General features: G+C 44.6%; 1 pseudogene; it reads left to right on the top strand.

Annotated features, from left to right (window-relative positions):
- Window positions 1-14216: 14216 nt before the first annotated feature.
- On the top strand, window positions 14217-16692 carry LOC109450910 (17S U2 SnRNP complex component HTATSF1 pseudogene; annotated as a pseudogene).
- Window positions 16693-22982: the final 6290 nt, after the last annotated feature.

The raw sequence follows: 22982 nt of genomic DNA, 5'->3' as shown, positions 1-22982 counted from the left end.
TGGAGCTCTAACCGCCTGAGCCACTGGGCCAGCCCCTAAAAGTTTTTAAACTTCTATAAGACAAGAGACATCTTAACAACATAGAAAGACAAGCCACAGACTGGGAAAATATTTACAACCTATATGACCAATGAAGGATTGGTATCCGGGATTTACAAAGAACCCTTGCAGATCAAAAACAAAAGGACAGGCAAGAGAAAAATGAGCAAAAATTATGACAGGCAAGACACCAAAGAAGACGAGGAATGGAAAATAACTTCCAATGTCAATACAAGGATACTAGTTGTAACTGTTTCTATTCACCAAATGGCCAATAAACATATGAAAAGATTCTCAACTTCGCTGGTAATGTAGAAAGGCAAATCAAAACCATGAGAAACTACTTTACACATACTGAATAAGCAAAATTAAAATAACTCTGATAACACCAACAGGAAGTCATACATTTGTGTTGAAGTGTGAACAGCTATAACAAATTAGAAGTTTAGCAATACTTAACAATGAAAGTGCACACACCCTAAAACTCAGAAACCTTTCTTCTAGATGTGTTCCTCAGGAGAACATTTCTACATGTGCAAAAGGGGGCAAGGAGAAGAATGGGTGTTGCAGTATCATTTGATTGTCAAGAAAAGGTGGAAACAAGATAATCTGTCCTTAAGGAAAAGGAATGGATAAATAAAGCATGGTTTAGTCTTATAATGGATTGCTACATGGCAGTTAAATGAATTATAGCCATATTTACCAACACAATGAGGAAACGAGGTTGCAGAAACAGTTGTATGATATCATTTACGCAAGTTTTAAATTACACAAATCAATGATACACATTTAGGAAAACAACATATTTGTTAAAAGTACAAAATGTGCGTGGGAGTAATCCCCAACAACTTCAGGATGATAATTACACCAAGAACGGAGATTAATGGGATAGGCTTTAGCCATATGTATAATGTAATGCTTTATTTTTGAAGAAAAAGAAAACAAAAGAGGTGATACAAAAGTGGGGCATTGCTTAATTGGATCGCTGTGATGATTAAATGAGCTAGTAAATGGAAAAGCGCTAAGTGAAAGTTATTAGGTTGGTGCAAAAGTAATTGCATTTTAAAGGGTTAAAATAATTGCAAAAACCACAATTACTTTTGCACCTATCTGATAGTCGTTCATCTCTTTAGAAGAGTACAATATTGGCTATGGAAGTGGAGAGATGTGTTATCCCTACCTACTCTTTCCACTTTATGTGAAGTCTCACTCCTCCTACTTACTGTACCTGTTAATCTTAGGTAAGTTACTTTACTGCCCTGTGCCTCAATTTCCTTATCTATACAATGCACATATTAAAAGTGTCTATCTCATAGCATTGTTGTGGGGCTTAAATAAGTGAAAGTGCTCAGAACAGTGCCGAGCTTGGAGTAGCTGCTCTAGAAGACTGCAGTTGACGATGACGGTGCTCCTTTTAAAATCTCCTAAGAACCTCACTTGGCAATGAAAGTGCCCAGTATCTAAGAAGACCCAGACTCCGCCTTCAAGGAACTAAATGAAGGATTGCAAACTCACATTCCTGCAAGGGCCGGCAGGTAATGTGCTGAGTGCCAAGGTAAGGCTGTAACAGGCGGAGCTCCCTCCCCATCTAGACGGGCAGCCGTTCCTGGAAGGGTGTTGCCACGTAGGAATTCGGAGCTAGCACCGCCACAGGGGACAAAAAGAATTAACAGGAACGCTAAGTCCCAATTTTCTTTAAAATCATTCTGGTTTTTTTTAAGTGTTGCAATTAATGCCAAAAGATAATAAAAGCACGTTGTGAACCAAATGAAATACTTGAGTGGGTTGCCAGTTTTTGAGCCCTAAGATGGAAGCTGGCACAGAGACAGACGCATGCGCAGACCTTGACAATACAACGTAATTAGAGCTGTAAGAAAGGTGAGTAACAGAGCAGCGAGAGGGTGGTGGGTTGAAGATGACAGCAAGTTCTTTGTCAGCATGTACAGTCTGTCACCCCTCTCCTTGAGTCTGCGTTGACCCTGTGACCTGTCTGGACCAATAGAGTGTGGCAGGAATGACTGTACCGTGTGGCATTGGGCCTTAGGAGATCTGTGGCCTCCCCCTTTGCCCCTCGGAACCCAGTCACCATGCTGGGAGGAAGCTCAGCAGCTCACGGAAAAGACCCACGTGAACCAGAACTGAGGCCCCACCTGGCAGCCCATGTCAGCTGTTTGTCCAGTGAGAGAGGCCATTTGGAAGCATCCACCCGCCCCAGAGCCGCAGCCCACACTGAACGAAGAACGCCCAGTAACCTGCAGAATTAATTGTGAGCAACGGTACACTTCTGTTTTAAGACACCACATATTAGGGTGGCTTGTAGAACAGCAGTAGATCACCAACATAGGCCATATTAGGGGGGAAAAGAGGTCTTATTTTACCTAAAAGAGTCGGGATTTAAGCTTTGAGATAATTTTTGAGAAAAGCATACTTTGGCTTTAAAAAAATTGTGTTGGCCAGCCCGGTGGCTCAGGCGATTAGAGCTCCATGCTCCTAACTCCGAAGGCTGCTGGTTCGATTCCCACATGGGCCAGTGGGCTCTCAACCACAAGGTTGCTGGTTCAACTCCTCGAGTCCCGCAAGGGATGGTGGGCTGTGCCCCCTGCAACTAAGATTGAACAGGGCACCTTGAGCTGAGCTGCCTCACGGATGGCTCAGTTGGTTGGAGCGCATCCTCTCAACCACAAGGTTGCTGGTTTCGACTCATGCAAGGGACGATGGGCTGCACCCCCTGCAACTAGAAAACGGCAACTGGACCTGGAGCTGAGCTGCGCCCTCCACAACTAAGACTGAAAGGAAAACAACTTGAAGCTGAATGGCACCCTCCACAACTAAGATTGAAAGGACAAAAACGACTTGGAAAAAAAAGTCCTGGAAGTACACACTGTTCCCCAATAAAGTCCTGTTAAAAAAAAATTGTGGTAGGAGGAGTATGGTGAGTGGTTAAGTTTCCGGGTGGAGGGAAAGCATGTACGTAGCATGGATAATGAAAAGTGTGATGCAGTCAAGGGTCCACAAATAAGTCAGTTTTGCCAGTTGGGGCTCAAAGCGCAAAGATGGACAGGATGGGGGATAATAACTTCTAACGTTTCTTGAGCACTTACTGTGTGCCAGGCACTGTGATAGATGCTTCACAAAATCATAGAAATCAGGAATCCTCACAACATTGCTATCTCATTTTATACACAAGAATGTTGTGGCCCAGAGAGGTTAGGAAACTTGCCCAAGATCACACAGCCAACAAGTGTCAGAGCCGAGCTCTGAAGCAGCTCTGTAGAGCCTGTACTGTAGAGATACTACAGCTTCATATCCTGAGTCAGATCCTGAAGGGCCTGTGTGCCAGGTGAACAAATGGGGCTTGTGCCTGAAGGGGAGAGGCAACCACAGAGGAATTGCGAGCCGGAGAGGGAGATGTGCTGATTTTCACTTCAGAAGCATCCTTCTAGTGGCAGAGGTGGCAAAACTAGAAGCCGAGGATGATGAAGGAGACACTCCCAAAGATCCAGGTGGGGACACCAGAACAGTGCTGCCTTCCTTCCTCGTGGGGAATGGCCAAGTGGCCGAGACTGGGAGTTAGGTTCAGAGTCAAAACCAGAATAAAAGTTCTTTCTGAAGCACATATGGTAAAGCACTGAAAGCCGTGTCACAACCTGGCAAGGAAAACTGGGTTCAAATCCAGAGTCCAAAGGTCCAGAGATGAGACTTGGGGTCATAAGGCCGAGAGTTGGGAGCTAGAAAGAGGCAAGATCAGGTAGTCGGCCAAGAACGGCCAGGAGAGGTCCTGAGCAGCGGCTGCAAACTCTGAGAAAAATGCTTGTGGTTCACCTCTGTGAAACTGGTGAGCACAGGGTGTCCGAGGCTGAGGAAAAGGCCAGAGGTAGGTTGGCAGGGGTGGTAGCAGGGCTGGAGGGACTCAGAGTTGGTCATAAGCTGGCAGGTAAATCTCTCGACTTGGTCATTGGAACCCGGGGAAGAGCAAGCATGGGACCTGGGGCCCTTCCGGGTTCCTGGTGGGGCATCTGGGTGGTTGGTGATTCTGGCTACTGAAACCAGCAACAGTGGAATAGGAGCAGGTTAGGGACAAAAGATGAATTCAACCTGGGGAATATTCAGTGCTTGCTTGGTAAATTTAAATCGAAACACTAATTTTTAAACAACCAGGGACATTGAAATGCAGAGACTTGTGAGACAGATATCTGGCAGTGGAGGTCAAGAAAGAAATCTGGGCTAGAAATATACGTTTAAGAGGAACCAGCATAGTGATGAGGATGAGGATACCCAAGAGAAGTGTGCAGAGGAGGAGAGAAGGGAGCCTGGAGCAAGTCTGCAAAAGTAGCCTGAGAAAGGTCAGCCAGAGAGGCAGGAGGAATAAGAGGGAGAGAGAGAGTAATTTCACAAAAATCAACAGAGAAAAGAAATGCAAAGGGCAGTCAACAGGATCAAATGCTCCAGAGAAGAAAAACGAAATGAAGATGAAAAATGCCCATTCGATTTGGCAATGAGAAGATCCAGCTGCGGTTACCTTGGTGCGAGCAGGGTCAGTGCGAGGGTGGGAGGGTGGAGCTGACTGACTAGAATTGAGGAGGTGCCTGTTTATCCATTGCTGTGTGACAAAGCGCCCCATACCTCAGCGGCTTACGAAGGCAATAACCATACATTGATTCCCAGGGACCCTGAGGGTTAGGTATTGGGGCAGGGCACAGTTGGGACCACTTGTCTCTGCTCCCCAATGTCTGGGGACTGAGCCGGAAGTGACTGGTGGCTGGGTTCGCTGGCAGCTGGTGCTGGCAGTTGGCTCAAACCCTGGCGGAGGCTGTGGGCTATTACCCCTCACGACATGAGGGGAGGTTCCTGGGGGGCGAGCCTCCTGAGGGAAAGAGAGAGAACCCTGACATCTGAGGGGCCCAGGACAAGAGTACAAATAAAGAATATGAAGTTGCAGGAATTCAATCTGCCTGCTCAGGTTGTAGATTTGCTAAAACAAGCCAGAAATTTATTTTACCAAATCTACAACTTGAACAGGTCAGATAAAATCCACGTAATTTAATATCCTTCATCAGCTTAATTACTGATCAAAACAATGGAGATGTAGGTGGCTCCTCTTTGTACTTTCCCCCCAGTTTTTAAAAATTTAAGTAGATTCCTCCCTTGAAGATACTCTTTCTTTTTTATTTGCAGCTTTATTTCTTTGAATTCCACATTCATACCGTAGTTTCTGTTTCGGTCGTTATCACAATGTGTACTCATTCTCAATGATCTAGGATTAAAAATAAAATATAATTGTAGCCAAAGTTTATAAAAACATAACGTATTTCCACTGAAATGTGTAAATGTAAAAATCCAAAATCACTTTAATGTTTACCAAAGTTATTTTCTTCTAAAATTTTCAAAATTATCTGTTGAAAAAGACAAGAACACATTATAATTAATAAATATTTATATTTAAAATCAAACTAATTTAAATAAAGTTGGGTTTCCTGTTTACTTTTAAAAAACTTTACAAAATAGCTTTATAGAGATAAACTATTCATAATCTAGTATCCAATGTCCATCCACTTACCAATATAGAAAAATCAATATTGCACTTCACAAAATTTATGTCTAGACTTACAGGCATACAAATTTAACAGTAATAAGAATTATTTATATTGCAAAATATTCCTCAATTGTCGTTTGCCACTACTATGACTGCAGTCCCAATAATCAATCCTCCTAGAACATAAATCAATATTTCTAGAACAGAAAGAGAAGCAAGAAAAACAGACACTCAACACTACTGGGAAGCGGTACTTTATCATGCTATTGGAGACGTAATATTTGACAAATTAATTAAGTTGTATTTTCTTTTCCCTGAGTGTTTCTACTGCTTAAATCCTCCGTAGACTCCAAAATGGCGTGTGACTGGGAATCTGGCAGATGCACAACCTCAGCTTTCACAGGATCCGGATGTTGTCAGCTTTTGTTCCCAGGATACAGGGCAAGAGATTGCAGAAGTATTTCTCTGGGACCTGAACGATGTTAAATATGAGAGTGGATGTTCAGGGTTTCGTGTTGTGTTGCGCCAGCACCAAGGGCTGGATCCCAAGTGACAGAGATGCCCAGGTGTCATTTAATAAATGCTGTGTAGGCCACAGCAGGGCCCCTGTGGTCCAGACCTGAATATGACACTGTTTGTGGGAGAAGGTCATGACTCAGTTTTGAATCAGCTAAGTCTGTGGTACCTTTGAGACCCAAGTAAGGATGCCAGGTAGGCAGTCAGATACACAGTCTGGGCTTCAGACGAAGGTGTAGAGGTGAGAGTGGTCACCTGGTAGCAGCTGAAGCCATGGGTTCCGTGTGATCCCCTAGAGGGGTCGTGTAGCATGAGGAGAGGAGAGTTTCGGGACTCTCAACCCTTGAGGAATTCCAGGATGGCCGGACAGAGTAGGATGAGCAAGGAGCAGCCAAAGGGAGAGGAAGAAAACCAGAAGAGTGCTCAGTCCCGGAAGTGAGAGAAAGACAGCGTTTCAAAAAAGAATTGGTCAATGACGTTAAATATTGGTAGGAGTTCAAGTAGGGGAAAACTTTTATTTATTTATTTATTTATTTATTTATTTATTTTTTATTTTTTATTTTTTTTGGAAAACGTTTAAAAAATGGGTTTAATGACATGCAGGTCATTGCAAAAGCATTTGAATTGCATGGGGTGGGGGAGGCGGACACCAGCCTGAAAGAGCTGAGGAGTGAGTGGAAGTGAGGGAACAGAGAATTGTTTCCCAACTATTTATTATAAAAAGTTTCAAACATACAGAAAGGTTGGAACTATAGTACAATTACCATTCATATATCCACCACTTACTTAGATTTAACAAATATCGTTCGGAGAACTTCCGGAAAAATGGCGGCGTGAGGTGAGGCTCTGTAAAGCTCCCCTGGAATTTACAAAGAATCGAACAACAAAAACTCCACAAAGGACTCCCTGCACAGCAGACAGGCAAGACGAAGAGGCCCACTACCGACTGAAATCACCTACAGGTGGGAGATTCGCGCGAGTGGAGGGAAGAGGAAAGGGAGAAGCGCGCGGAGACGGAGCCGCGCGGGTGCGGGACACAGACCTCGCTCAGTGCTCCGAGCTCGCTGCTTCCCGGAACTACCGCAGCTGCGGGAGAGGGAAGAACTCGGACTGCTAGGGCTCCGCCAGGGCTCCACAGGGCTGAGGGGACAGCATATACCACGGCTGAACCCAACGCTCACGGCAGAGACCTCGGAGAAAAGACTGAGGGAAAAAGGCTGAAAACGGTGGTTTAAGCCCTCACTGCCGAGCAGAGAACGGAGCCTTAGGCACTGAGACTAGCCGCCCCCTCCCACCCCTCCCAGAGCTTGCCCCGCCCCCACCTGCCCGGTGCTAGAAGCGAAACAGTAGCAGTGTCAGATCAAAACAACAGAAAATCTGCTGTTTTGAGAACTGTGGGCCGCAGACACAAATTCACAGCCCAACTAGTTCCGGCAAAGGGGAGGGAGCCGTGGAAACAGGACCGGCTGCGGTGGTGGTGGCCGCCATTGCTCTGGGCCACCTCTCACAACTCACCCCGCCCCTGGTCCCACCTATCTGGGTGGATCCCTGCAGGAGTAAACAGAACTGCTGAAACATATGGGCTCTGAATCAAGAGCTGGAAGAGCTTTGGAACATCAAAAGCTCTCTGCATACCCACCAGAACACTGCGCCCTGTGACCTAGACGAACTATTAACAGAAGAGAAGCCCGTCTCCCAGGGAATCCCCCCATTGTGTGAGAAGCAGGAATAGTGCAGAGAAAACAGCACTACCGTGTGGGAGAAGAAAAATAAGTTGCAGTTGGAGAAATAATAAGACATTCTACCAACAAGTACTGGAAAACAAAAGAAAGACCTCTTCCTATCAACCTGTTGCAGAAGTCACTCCTGTAGATGTCTAGGAAGAGAAATAGTAAACCAGTAATCGCCATGAATAACCAAGGCAACAAGATAGCTCAGAAAGAAAGTGAAAAGTCTCCAGAGAAGGCACTTAAAGATACAGAAATGTGTGACTTAAGTGACAGAGAATTCAAGATTGCAGTTCTGAAAAAACTCAACGAGATACAAGAAAACACAGATAGGCAGTTAAATGAACTCAGAAACTCAATCAAAGAACAGCATGAGCATTTTACGAAAGAGATTGAAATTTTAAAAAAGAACCAAAGAGAATTTCTGGAGATTAAGAACTCAATAGAAGAAATTAAGAATGAAATAACCAGCTTAGGTAGTAGAGTTGACCAGATGGAGGAAAGAATCAGTGACATCGAAGATAGAAACCTGGAAATGACACAAATAGAAGAAGAAAGAGACTTGAGACTTAAAAGAAATGAAAGAACCCTACAAGAACTTTCTGACTCCATCAGAAAGAGCAATATAAGAATAATGGGCATACCAGCAGGAGAAGAAAGAGAGAAGGGAACAGAGAATATATTCAAACAAATTGTTGATGAGAACTTCCCAAATTTGTGGACAGAACTGGACCCTCGAATCCAAGAAGCAAATAGAACACCTAGTTACCTCAATCCCAACAGGCCTTCTCCAAGGCACATTGTATTGAAGCTGTCTAAAATCAACGACAAAGAAAGAATCCTCAAGGCAGCCAGGGAAAAGAAGACGGTAACTTACAAAGGAAAGCCCATTAGATTATCATCAGATTTTTCAGCAGAAACTCTACAAGCCAGGAGGGAGTGGAACCAAATATTCAAACTATTGAAAGAGAGAAATCATGAGCCAAGAATAATATATCCAGCAAAGATATCCTTTAAATATGAAGGAGGAATAAAGACCTTTCCAGACATACAGAAGCTGAGGGAATTTTCTAATACACGACCTGCACTACAAGAAATACTAAAGGAGGCTATTCGACCACCATCAACAGGGACAATTTGTGGCAACCAAAACTCAAAAAGGGGGAGAGTAAAGGCCTGAACCGGAATACAGGAATGGAGAAAGTAAGCGTGCTGAAGAAAATGGAATACTCTAAATATCAAACTTTCTTTTACATAAACTTAAGGGTAACCACTCAAAATAAATCCAGAATTGAAATATATACTGAAATAAAAGAAGAAACAGAGGGAACCATCATAGAATACCACCACACAGAAATAATAGACAACAACAAAAAGGCAAAGAAACAATGGAGACACAGCCTTACCAGAAAACTAAAGATAGAATGACAGGAAATCCTCACATATCAATAATCACCCTAAATGTAAATGGACTGAACTCACCAATAAAAAGGCACAGAGTAGCAGATTGGATCAAAAAACTAAACCCAACCATATGCTGTCTCCAAGAGACACATCTCAGCTACAAGGACAAGCATAGACTCAAAGTGAAAGGGTGGAAATTGACACTCCAAGCAAATGGTACCCAGAGAAAATCAGGTGTAGCCATAATGATATCAGATGAAACAGACTTCAAGGTGAAAAAGATAACAAGAGATAAAGATGGACATTTCATAATGGTGAAGGGGACTGTACAACAAGAAGACATAACAGTCGTCAATATTTATGCCCCCAATCAGGGAGCACCGAAATATACCAAGCAACTACTAACAGAACTAAAGGGAGAAATTGACCAAAACACAATTATACTAGGGGACTTAAATACATCATTAACAGCTATGGATAGATCATCCAAACGAAAATAAATAACGAAATAGCCCTAAATGACACATTAGATGAAATGGACATAATTGACATTTATAGAGCACTTCATCCTAAAACATCAGACTATACATTCTTTTCTAGTGTACACGGAACATTCTCAAGGATAGACCATATATTGGGACATAAAATCAGTCTCAACAAATTTAAGAAGATTGAAATCATACCATGCATATTCTCTGATCACAAGGCTTTGAAATTGGATATCAACTGTAAAAAGAAAGCGGGAAAAAACACAAATACATGGAGATTAAACAACATACTTTTAAAGAAGGACTGGGTCAAAGAAGAAATTAGAGGAGAGATCAAAAGATACATAGAAACAAATGACAATGAAAATACATCCTACCAAAATTTTTGGGATGCAGCGAAAGCAGTTTTAAGAGGGAAATTTATCTCATTACAGGCCTATCTCAAGAAACAAGAAAACTCCCAAATAAATAACCTCATGTTACACCTTAAAGAACTAGAAAAAGAAGAACAAGTAAAACCCAAGGTCAGCAGAAGAAAGGAAATAATAAAAATTAGAGCAGAACTAAATGAAATAGAGAACAAAAAGACAATAGAAAAAATTAATGTGACAAAGAGCTGGTTCTTTGAGAAGATAAACAAAATTGACAAACCCTTGGCTAGACTTACTAAGATAAAAAGAGAGAAGACACTGATTAACAAAATCAGAAATGTAAAAGGGGAAGTTATCACGGACACCACAGAAATACAAAGGATCATCCAAGAATACTATGAAGGACTATATGCCACCAAATTCAACAACCTAGAAGAAATGGATAAGTTCTTAGAAACATATAGCCTTCCAAGGCTGAACCATGAAGAACTGGAAAATCTAAACAGACCGATCACCAGTAACGAAATTGAATCAATCATCCAAAACCTTCCCAAAAGCAAAAGTCCGGGACCAGATGGCTTCACTAGTGAATTCTACCAAACCTTCAAAGGGGATCTAATACCAATTCTGCACAAACTCTTCCAAAAAATTGAAGAAGAGACAGTACTCCCTAACTCATTTTATGAGGCCAACATTACCCTGATACCAAACCCTGGTAAGGACAGCACAAAAAAAGAAAACTACAGACCAATATCTCTAATGAATACCGATGCAAAAATCCTAAATAAAATTCTAGCAAATCGAATACAACAATGCATTAAAAAGATTATTCATCACGACCAAGTGGGGTTCATCCCCGGGGCACAAGGATGGTTCAACATACGCAAATCCATCAATGTGATACATCACATAAACAAAATAAAGGACAAAAATCATATGATTATATCAATTGATGCAGAAAAAGCATTTGACAAGATACAACATCCATTTATGATTAAAACACTTAATAAAATGGGTATAGAAGGAAAATACCTTAACATAATAAAGGCCATATATGACAAGCCCTCTGCTAATCTCATAATTAATGGAGAAAAACTGAAGCCCTTTGCTCTACGTTCAGGAACACGACAGGGATGTCCCCTATCACCTCTGCTTTTCAACATAGTGTTGGAAGTCCTTGCCAGAGCAATAAGGCAAGAGAAAGAAATAAAAGGCATCCAAATTGGGAATGAAGAAGTTAAATTATCACTCTTTGCAGATGACATGATGCTATATATAGAAAACCCTAAAGACTCCACCAAAAAGCTATTAGAAACAATCAACGAATACAGTAAAGTTGCTGGCTACAAAATCAACGCACAAAAGTCCATTGCCTTCCTATATACTAACAATGAAATCTCAGAAAAAGAAATACAAAAAACAATTTATTTTGCAATTGCAGCAAAAAGAATAAAATACCTAGGAATAAACTTAACCAAGGATGTGAAAGACCTAGATGCTGAAAACTATAAGACATTTTTGAAAGAAATTGAAGAAGACACAAAGAAATGGAAAGATATTCCGTGCTCATGGATTGGAAGAATCAACATAGTTAAAATGGCCATATTACCCAAAGCAATATACAGATTCAATGCAATCCCCATCAAAATCCCAATGGCATATTTTAAAGAAATAGAACAAAAAATCATCAGATTTGTTTGGAACCACAAAAGACCCCGAATAGCCAAAGCAATCTTAAGAAAAAAGAACAATAATGGAGGTATCACACTTCCTGACTTTGGCTTGTACTACAGGGCTACAATAATCAAAACAGCATGGTATTGGCAGAAAAACAGACACATAGACCAATGGAATAGAATTGAGAACGCAGAAATAAAACCACATAAAGATGGACAGATAATTTTTGACAAAGAAGCTAAAAACATACAATGGAGCAAAGACAGCCTCTTCAATAAATGGTGCTGGGAGAATTGGATAGCCACGTGCAAAAGAATGAAACTGGACTGCTATTTGTCACCATGTACCAAAGTTAATTCAAAATGGATCAAAGACTTAAGCATAAGACTTGACACAATAAACTGCATAGAAGAAAACATAGGTACTAAACTTATGGACCTTGGGTTCAAAGAGCATTTTATGAACTTGACTCCAAAGGCAATGGAAATAAAAGCTAAAATAAACGAATGGGACTATATGAAACTTAAAAGCTTCTGCACAGCAAAAGAAACCATTGACAAAATAAAGAGGCCACCAACTGAATGGGAGAAGATTTTTGCAAACAGTGCCTCCGATAAGGGGCTAGTATCCAGAATATACAAGGAACTCTTGCAACTCAACAACAAAAAAACAAACAACCCAATTGAAAAATGGGCAGAGGACTTGAAGAGACATTTCTCCAAAGAGGACATACAAATGGCAAATAGACATATGAAAAAATGCTCAACATCACTAATCATCAGAGAAATGCAAATCAAAACCACAATGAGATATCACCTCACCCCAGTCAGAATGGCTATCATCAACAAGACAAATAATAACAAATGTTGGAGAGGCTGTGGAGAAAAAGGAACCCTCATACACTGTTGGTGGGAATGCAGACTGGTGCAGCCGTTATGGAAGGCAGTGTGGAGGTTCCTCAAAGAATTACGAATAGAATTGCCGTATGACCCAGCAATCCCTCTCCTGGGTATCTACCCAAAAAATCTGAAAACATTTAGAGATAAAGACACATGTGCTCCAATGTTCATTGCAGCTTTGTTTACGGTGGCCAAGACATGGAAACAACCAAAATGTCCTTCGATAGATGAATGGATAAAGAAGTTGTGGTATATATACACAATGGAATACTATTCAGCGGTAAGAAAAGATGATATAGGAACATTTGTGACAACATGGATGGATCTTGAGAGAGTAATGCTGAGCGAAACAAGTCAGACAGAAAAAGCAGAGAACCATGTGATTTCATTGATATGTGGTATATAAACCAAAAACAACAAAAGAACAAGACAAACAAATGAGAAACAAAAACTCATAGACACAGACAATAGTTTAGTGGTTGCCAGAGGGTAAGGGGGGTGGGGGGTGGGGGGGTGGGAGATGAGCGTAAGGGGGATCGAATATATGGTGATGGAAGAACTGACGCTGGGTGGTGAACACACAATGGGACTTATAGATGATGTAATACAGAATTGTACACCTGAAATCTATGTAATTTTACTAACAATTGTCACCCCAATAAATTTAATTAAAAAAAACAAACAAAAACAAATATCATTCATACATACATACAAATATTTATGTATTTGTACATAGTTCTTGAACCAGGTGAAAATTTACGAAATCACGATGCTTCACACTTTAACACTTCAACATACATCGCCTAAAAGTAAGAACTTCCTCCTACGTAAGCACGGGGCCTTGCTGCCCTGATTGCAGCCAAGAAAATAACAGGGGTCCCTCATATTGTCCACATGCAGAATATACTCACTCTTCCCAGTTAACCGCCAAGTGTCTCTTATGGGCCTGTTCAAACCAGGATCTAATCAGGCACCTGCACTGTGTATGTGAGAAGGAGGCTGGATGAAGCGACTGAGACGAACAGGGAGCGGCCAGAGGAAGAAACGAGGTGGAGGAAGGGAGGGTTTTGCTTTTGCTTTGTTTTGAGAAGGAGAGGTTGCAGATTCAAGAGGGTAAAGGGGCTAATTGAGGAAATGAGATGCAAAACACAGCTAGAGAGACCAGCCTTGGGCAGGAGGAGGCAGCTCCTCTGCTCCAGTGGTTCTCAGAGTGGGGCCCCCAGGCCAGAAGCATCAAGCACCGCCTGGAAACTAGTCACAAATAAAAATTCCAGCCTCCTTTTCTCCACCTTGACCTACTGAATCAGAAACTTGCTTTTACACACTTTCCAGCCAGTTCTGAGGCACACAGAGTTGGCGAACCATTGCCCTACTCTATGTCGTCTGAGGAACAAGGAGCCAGTGGGCACAGGTGCAGCGTGTACCTGGTAATAGGCAGTTGAGGGAGCTCACCTCCAATGGCTTCAGTTTTCTCTGTGACATAAGAGCTAGATATCAGTTGAGTCAGGTGAGAGACAGAGAGAGCCGCACAGGTTCCGGGATCGGGGAATTTAAGGTTGCCGATGACCGTCACGGTGAGGTGGGGTCACTCAGCAACGTGGGGCGTCCTTAGGGTCTGACCATGACTGAGCAGTGCTGACCGTGTCCTGCTGTGTGACTTCCTCCAACACATCTCAGCTCTGAGAGTAAAATCCCGAACAACTCACTGGGCGCATCTGGGCTTGAGGTTATGCCAGATAGGGGCCAAAGGAAAAATATAGAGAGGCAAGTTTCGGATATTGTCAAGAGAATTGTTGAGATGAAGGGCCATGCCGTGAAGCTGGATAAGGAGGCCCTGGCGGGTTGCACGCAGGGACGCACCATGGGTCTGGAGGTCCCGGGAGACTGAAAATGGTTGTGAGAGGAGTAGACAGATTGATGGATGGAAGGTTAGGGAATGGGGGCTGAGGCAGGCTGCTTGAACGAGTGATTCTTGAAGGTGGGGTGGGGGTTGCGTCAGATGACAAGGTCACAAAGAAAATAGGTGCATGGTTTGGAATGGAAAGCATCCAGGGGATGAAGTCACCAAGTGGTTGGGAGGTCAGGTGAGGGACGGGTCCTCTGTGTGGACAATGAGATGGGAAGGCAGAGATCGCCCGTGGGAGCCCGCGTCCCCCTGAGCAAGGTGGAGAGGACTGGCAGGTGGCAGAAAGTACCACAGAGGAAGGAAGGGGGCAATTCAGCCCAATGGCTGAGCCTTGGCGACAGAGGGTTACTTTAAACTAGAAACTGGGGCTTGGAGGAGGAGTAGTCTGGAGGCAGCAATGGGAGCAAGGAAAGCACCCTCATCTGCAAGAAAATAAACAGCTCTCATTTCAGAAGCCTGCAGAGGAGGCAGTGCCCTCAAGGGAGAGTTAAATTTCAGTTAAAGCCGGGAAGTAGAGGGAGCGGAGGGAGCGCTCCAAGGAGAAGTTGAGAATATGAGGAGATTTGCCATTTATTAGAGGGTGTGAGGGTAGCTTAGGGAGGGGGCAAGTGGAGGGCTGGGTCACAGCCAGAAAGTACAGGGTGTCGTGGAGACAACAATGCCATAGGCTGGGTGGACTACGGAGTTTATATTTGCACTACTAAGTGGTACAAACAGGGAGGGAGGCAGGCTGGGTTTCATGCAGTTAGTCTCTTGGAAGCTATAAAAAGTGTTGGTTACAGATGTGGCCTCTGGAGCAGTCCTGCCTGGATTCAAATCCGAGCCCTGTTATGCGTGAGCTGTCTATAACCTTGGGCAAAGTCTCTGAGCCTCAGTATTCTCTTCTGTAAAGTGGAGATAATAGTCTTACCTCACAGGGTCGATGTGGTGATTCAATGACTTAGGGTGTTAAATGTTTACAGAACCTGGGCAGTCACTTCAGAAATGCTTGGTGGTGGCTCCCAGGCCCAGCAGAACAGCCTCTTCGCTCACCTAGCCCCTGGCTCTGCGCTAGGTGAGAAATACAAGTGGCAACCACTTGGGTGGGAATGACACGGCTGATGGGCAGTTGCAAAGGCAAGAATTATATGGAAACACCAAGGACCGCAAAGAAGATCCTGTGGAAAATGGATTCTTTCCACCAGCGGCCAGCGGCCACCCCCACGATGGACAAGAAAGCTCGGTTCCCCCAGACCATGGAAGCTTTCGTTGCTACGCATCAGGCCCATTATGGCTTCTCTAATGGTGGGTGTCTAGCTCTACTGCAAACGTACAAGATGTCAGTGCTGGGGATGCAGAGAAACTTCTGCAAAGAAAACCCCCAAACCCACTGATCCCCAAAAGAGGAGAGGTAAAAGAAGAGATGGAATCAAGATGATTTCATGTTGAAAAAGTTAGAAATACAAATATATTTCTGGTTTGCCTCCACACATTACAGTGGACGAATTTATCTGCATTATATTCAAATCTTGCATTATTATGAGAGATCCTCAGAAGAATTTAAGGTCAAGCTTTACAAAGAAATTATGAAGGAGATGGGCTTTTCTGTTATTTGAAGAGGAGACCTGGGGATCTAGCATTAACATTTTTAGATAAAGATGCAATTAGAAGATACAAATTACATGTCAAGGTGGCAAAGTTTCAGCTGAAGGAAGAATAGATGCCAAAAAAGAAATGCAAAGACCACAAGAAGAAGCTGTATCTGCAGCAAAAACGGTTGGGCCGGAAACCTGAGAGGAGCTGGGCCACCCAGAATGCACCGGGAGTGAGCTGTCGCCATCAAAACTAGGTTCCAGCCTGTGGATTTTGTGGTGCTGAGTGAGATCAGAGAAGCCCTTTGAGAAGAGTGTTCTACGTTTGGACAAATCAGGAAGCTCCTTGTCGGATAGGCTTGAAGCTGGTGCAGACTCTGTGTGTTTGAGGAACACAGAGGAAGCTGAGGATTGTCTTCAGTCCTCCATCGAAGGTGTTTTGATGGCCATGAAACCATTGCTCAAGCACGGGATGGGATGGTAGGTTATCAGGCTGAGGGAACCTCAAGAGGAAGGGAGGAAAGGCTGGGTGGGTAAGAGGCTTTCCTCAGTGTCCTCTGAAGCCAGCAGAGGCTTTCGGCATCCAAATTCCGTTTCATGCTTCAGAAGGAGTGAGACATGGACGGGGCTTCCACCCGCAACCAGATGAAACCTGGTCTCTTAACCCTCCATTCAGACCACTCTTCCCAAGTCACAGACACTCTCAGAGGCCAAACCCAAAGGACATCAGGTGTCCCAAAGGACATCGCTGAATTCATTTACATTAACTCAGGCAGTGACTTGGGGTGCGGGGAAGGGCTCATTTGTAGAAATGCAACAACCTCACATTTTGCGGTTGGGAATGTGGGGCCCAGGGACCCTTGGAATCATTGCCCCAGTTGGTTGCTAGCACATCCTCTCGCAGTTATTCAAATTTTAGTCTGGGTGCTGCTGGGAAGGGATTTTGCAGATATAATTAAAGTCTCAAATCAGTTTATCTTGAGTTAATCAAAAGGGAAGCTTTGTGGGGTGGGTTCGACTCAATTACATCCAAGGCTTTTAATAGTGGCTGGAAACGAGAAAACATATTTCTACACTCTGGGGTTTCCTTACTCACCTCAATTCTAGCAGCTGAGACTAGGTATCAGCTCTCTGCAGGCCCTGGATTAGGCCCTGGGCCTGCAGAGAAAAGAATCAGAGCGAACTCAGGAATAAGAATGCAGGCAGTGACACTTCCAAGTGAAATTATTAGAAATCTTCAGAAAGCAAAGGAGGAAAACAAAGCTTGGGACCAGAGAAAACTTCAGGCCAGTTAATTAAATCTTGGAGTAACCACAAAATCCAGAGTGGGATAAATCTGGGGCAACGAGATGGCTCAGTTGGTTAGAGCGTGAGCTCTCAACAAGGTTGCTGGTTCAATTCCCACATAGGATGGCGGGCTGTGCCCCCTGCAACTAAGATTGAAAACAGCGACTGGACTTGGAACTGAGCTGCACCCTCCACAACTAGATTGAAGGACAGCGACTTGGAGCTGATGGGCCCTGGAGAAGCACGCTGTTCCCCAATATTCCCCAATTTAAAAAAAAGAAAGAATGAGATACATCTGGACATGAACACCAGGAGTCATGTCAAAAGCAATTGCCAAGGGGCTCAAGCACAGAGGGCATAAACACGAGCTGGTGACAATGCCTACAGATGCTGTTGTCAGGACTTACGTGGGACTATTAATGAGGCCAGCCAGAGGTGGCAGGCCCTACACAGAATCCTGGGATATAAATGTGAGGATGATGTCTTCTCAGATCTTCTCTGTGCAGATGCGGGGACCTCCTACCTCCTGACTACCAGCTCCAGGCCTGGCCCATCCATATTCCCTTCAAGGAGTTGCTGTGCCTCCCTCTCCTACACGTGAGCTATATTGCAATTCCTCAGGCACCCGGATGAGAGCCCTGGACCCTGAGTGTTCCTTGGTCATCTCTGTAGCTGTGTCCTGGGTCTCTCCCACCAGACGCCATCTCCCAGCAGCAGTGTCCGCCTCCTCTGACTCTGATCCAGGTCCTGAACTTAAAGATAAGTTGAAACCTGATCCTAATTCCATTTGAGAGACAATAGGGTATCGCAGTTCCACATACTGACTCCTTCCCTTCCCCAAACCCAATGTAATATATATCCAAAAGCACATGTTAAAATATACAAAACAGAATTTGACAAAATTAAGTGAAAAATAAATTTAAATCTACATTCACAGTGGAAGAAATGGCATACCTTTTTCAACAACCAATAGGAAAAAAACAAGGTAAGATCAGTAAGGACACAGAACAACTGAAGAACAATTAACTTGACCTATTTGACAAATATAGAACATGACCTCCAACAGGAAGAGAATCCACATTTTTTGTATATCAAATTTTATTTACCAAAATTACACCATGCCATATCACAGAAGCAGCTTCAAAAAAAGTCAAAGGATTGAAACTATTCAGTATATGTTCTCAGAAAGGTAGAAATCAACAATAAAGTAAGAAAATATTAAACCGTTTAGATATCAAGAAATATTTCTAAATAATCCTTGGACCAAGGAAAATACAATAGAAATTAGAAAACATTTTGACTGCATAATAATAGAAAGAGATAAGGCATAGCAAAACTTGTTAGATACAACTGAACAGTTTAGAGGGAGATTTTTATCATTAAATCCATATGTTAGAAAAGGAGACAGGACTAAAAACCAGTGACGTGAGAGTCATCTGGAGACACTAGTAAAAGGTTAGAATCTAAAACTCAAACACAGCAACTAGGAGAAACAATAAAGAGATGACATCAATAAAATAGAAAAAGTTCAATGAACAAATTCAACCAAGTGGACAAAAGGCAGTTCCTGGAAAGAGGTAAACAGTCAGTATGTGGCCGTTACGTTACTGTCACTCAAAAATGGCCTACAGACAGAGGATGTAGACACTCACCCTGGAGCAGGCTAGTCCAGCTGCAGATGGCACCTGAGTGGGGTGAGGTGAGAACTGGACTGGGGGAGTTGAGGAGGGTAAGGGCTGTGTGTGTGTGTGTGTGTTGTGCACACTCTCCGTGCAGTGGCACAGCAGGCAGGGAGCGGTGGGAGGGGGCTGGTCCCCGGGAGAGTATCTCGTCATTAACATGATTACAGCAAACTGACATTTCATCAGAGATCTAGTGATTCTCAACCTTTTGAATACTTTGGACCCCATTGGCAGACTGGTGAAGTCTATGGAGTCTCAGGATATTTTTCAGCAGCATAAAATAAAACACAGGGATTATAAAAGAAAACAATTATAGTGAAGTACAATTATCAAAATAAAAAACAAATGTGTAACGATAAGATCTCGTGGTGGTCTAACCATGACCATGACCACAAAGTAATGATGAACACATATGACATCTTGAAATTTCTGCAACTGGAAGGTGATACAAAAAGTCTGATTTCTATTGGTGACAGTCACAGGTACTGCTAATATTGCTGTGGTTTGTTGACTGCATTTATCATTGGAGGAAATGCTAAATTTGAGTTTGAGGTTAGTGAAAACGAAATGTAACTTTCCCCGCTCCTCATTTACAGGTCCTCTGGGGTCCTGGGTAAGAGCCCTGCAGTAGAGCCAGCGATGTGTCAAGAGTGAAAAGGGAGCCAGGTCCGGAGAACAAGCCGCTTCCTGCCCACGAGGCTTCTGAGCCCTGGTCCCTGCTACCTAGACCCTGACCTGTCCCGGCTTGTCCTTTTACAAAACCTGCTTGTTCAGCTTTTCATTCAGTTCTGTAAATATTCTTCCAATAATTTACTCTTACTTTGTAATTTGTTATTTCTCTAAAGCCAGCCATTTCCTCAGCTTCATGACTCCCAGCCTGGAGTCATGGAACAAAGGGTGGCTGTGGGCACAGAAGGTTCAAGCCACTGAGTGGCTGTGTGGTGTTGGGCTCATTATTTATTCAAGCCTATGAAATGGGAAGAACAGCTCCACAGAGGGCAGGTGTGTGAATTTAGGGAGATGAAATAACTGCTCTATGTATGAGATAAGGGGCTTTGATTTTTTCTCTGCTGCATCTACAGTGCCTATCACAGAACACAGAGCAGGATATCAATAAATATGTCTTGGTTTCATGAATACTGTATCTGAAAACACTCCTTACACTCTAAAGTGCGACATGAATTACTGTATCCATTATTCCCAGGAGGAAGAAAGCTGATCTCTATTCTCCTCAAAGTTTTGTGTTGGTCTTGCTTTCTCCTTTCCTTGAACCTTTGACCTAAATCTGTTGGAACCTAGCCAATTTGCCTGCTTCCCCTAATGCCTGCTTTCCTGAAATCCACCCTTATTAAGTGGAGGGTGGGTGGGTCTATATTGATAGGATGGGAAGAAAGGAGGATGTCCCTTATTTCTTTTCCTCGGAGTACATGTCCACATTCAATAGTTTGAAAATTATACTGAAATGGGCACCCCTATATTATGTAGAAACAGAGCTGTTGAACACTGAGTAAATGTTTCCCAGAGAGCACAGTCAAGAAATAACTCAGGGCAAGCCCCGGGTACAGACGCGGACAAACAGAGGGAAATTATTTTTCTTTAAAGGACAGAGATCCCTGAACAGTGTGGGGGTGCTGTTACAATCCATAAGACACCTCCAAGTCCTTCCAGTATGACACTAGGTAAGAACAGGGACCCTTGTACCAGATACAGGCACCGTTCTTAGAGATTAGCAAAGGGAAGGAGGATATTGACACAGCCCCGTCCTAGGGAGTGATCCCAGATGTTTCCGGGTCGGTGAGACCCGTGTGTCTGCTGTCAACAAAAGGAAAGAAGTGAGGGGGAGTTGAGGAGCAGTCATGCTCGCCCGAAGTTGAGTTTCAGCCCGGGTGTCACACGGTCCCACCTAAGCCGCAGGACGGAGGGATTTCAGGCTGAATGAAGAGTTCCTCGGTGCTTCAGCGTGAAGGGGGCATGGAAGAAGCCTCGCAGCCTTCGTGAGCAAGAAAGGCAGCAGATGGCGAGCGAACTCCATCCCCCGGTCGATGCTGCCCCCTGGAGGTCTGTAGAGGTATCGCGATTCCCTTTCAAGCTACGCGGTCTCCTTTTCAACCCAACCGGAGGGACTGCTGGGTCAGAGAATTCCTTTGGATCCCCGGCCGGAGTTCAATGTCCCCGAAAACTGTGTGCTCCAATTTGTGAATGCTTCCGGGTTCCAGAAACACGAGCCACCTCAAACTCTAGCACTGTCCCTTAGGGAGGCCTGCAAAAAACCGCGCTTATCAAATTTGAATATTTGGACTCGGGGATGGATAGAAGGGGAGGTCAGAAACTGCGAAAATCCAAGGGGCCCGCCTGCACAGCCCTTCTTCCATTGAAGCATTAGTTGACTTCCAGTGAAGTCGGCTGTCTGGGAAGCAGTCTCCCTTGCAGGGTGTCCGGTGACCCTTTCTCTGGGAATCCTCTCTTTGTCAAAGCAGCCTGCGCCTTCCCTGTTCAAATTCCAAACCCTGGGCCCTTCTCCTGTCCTTCTCGCTATGAGGCTGGGGGCAGGTCAAATGTGAGAACATCTGGGTCCCTCAAGGCTAAACCAGAAGTGGGGTACGGGTGTAGGTAGGAGAGGAACGAGAAGCGGGAAAAGAAAGTGGAAAGATAGCATTCCCAGCGCCGCCGCCCAGGACGAGCTTTCAGTCTCTAGGAGCCCAGCGCACCACCGCCTCGCACGGGTAAGTGTCTGGGAAGGCCTGGGGCAGAGTCACATAGGGTAAAACTGGAAGGACGCCGAGAGGAGGGGGAGAGCGGCGGTGGGGACGGGTGAGGTCAGTTAAGGACGCTGCCCTGGTCCCGCCCCTACGGCGTCTGTGCCAATCGGCAGTCGCTCAGTCCCTCAACATCACCCACCCCTCCCCTGCACTTCAGCCTCGGGCGCCAAGACGCTCCAAGCCGCGAGGCCGAAGCTCTGAGATACGGTTTCCAAAACCAATCAGAGCGCTGCTCTCTGAACGGGGCGGAACCCCCAAAAAAAGGCGGGAGCGAAAGAAAGCGGCTTGCCCCATCACGCTCCTCCCCGCGGCAGCGAATCGGGAGAGCCCGCCCGCTGCGCCCGCTCTGGCTCCGCCTTAGAACACACCAGCCTTCCCTGCACCGCGCGTGCGCAGAGCGGTCACACAGCGCGCCCCTGAGGACGCGTCCTCTCCCTGCCCTGGCAGGCTGGGCCCGCATCCAGAGGACGTAAGCGGGGCACAGAAACCGCTTTCCTTCCACCACTTGCCGGGACCTGGGAGGGAATGATTAGGCCCTAGGGATGGAGGGATCAGAGGAAACATCTCCAAATTACCATTTTCCCCTGACTGCCCGCGTCTTCCCCCACAGGACTTAAGAGGCGCCCCCGTGTCTCCAGTCTAGAGTGTAAATTCAAATGAGGTGTATGGGCGAGGCAGCAGGAAGATGCCAAGTCAAACACAGAGATGGATGAAATGGACACTGCAAACCTGGCCTACCCCTGCCCCACGTTTGGGTGCCAGGGGCTGTGACAGCCACAACCAAAGCAGCAAGGGAACTGGTGCTGGCGAGGAGGCAATCCCATGGTCAACTGCAGGGGGTAGGGGGATGCAAGAACCCGGGCTGGGGAGCCAAGGTAGCCCTTGGGACAGTGCCTAAGGCTGCACCGCCATGTTCCCAGCTCTTGCATCTGCCGTTTTAACCAGGGGCCACCTTCCTCCATCAGGTGGGTTACTCATGATAGAGTTCCCTTTGGCCTAAAGCAGCTAGAGGTTAGAGGTTATTGTGTGCCCCTACTTTCTAGACACCCACCAAAAGGGATGTAAGCCCAGGAAATAGAGAGGGAAGGTGACCCTGAAGCAGAGATGGGGCTGCTTGAAGGCC

This window comes from Rhinolophus sinicus, chromosome 2, assembly GCF_057876585.1.
Source record: "Rhinolophus sinicus isolate RSI-liver-muscle chromosome 2, RSI-T2T, whole genome shotgun sequence".
NCBI lineage: Eukaryota > Metazoa > Chordata > Mammalia > Chiroptera > Rhinolophidae > Rhinolophus > Rhinolophus sinicus.
Note: the sequence above shows the minus strand (reverse complement) of the source record. Positions and strands in the feature narration are given on the sequence as shown.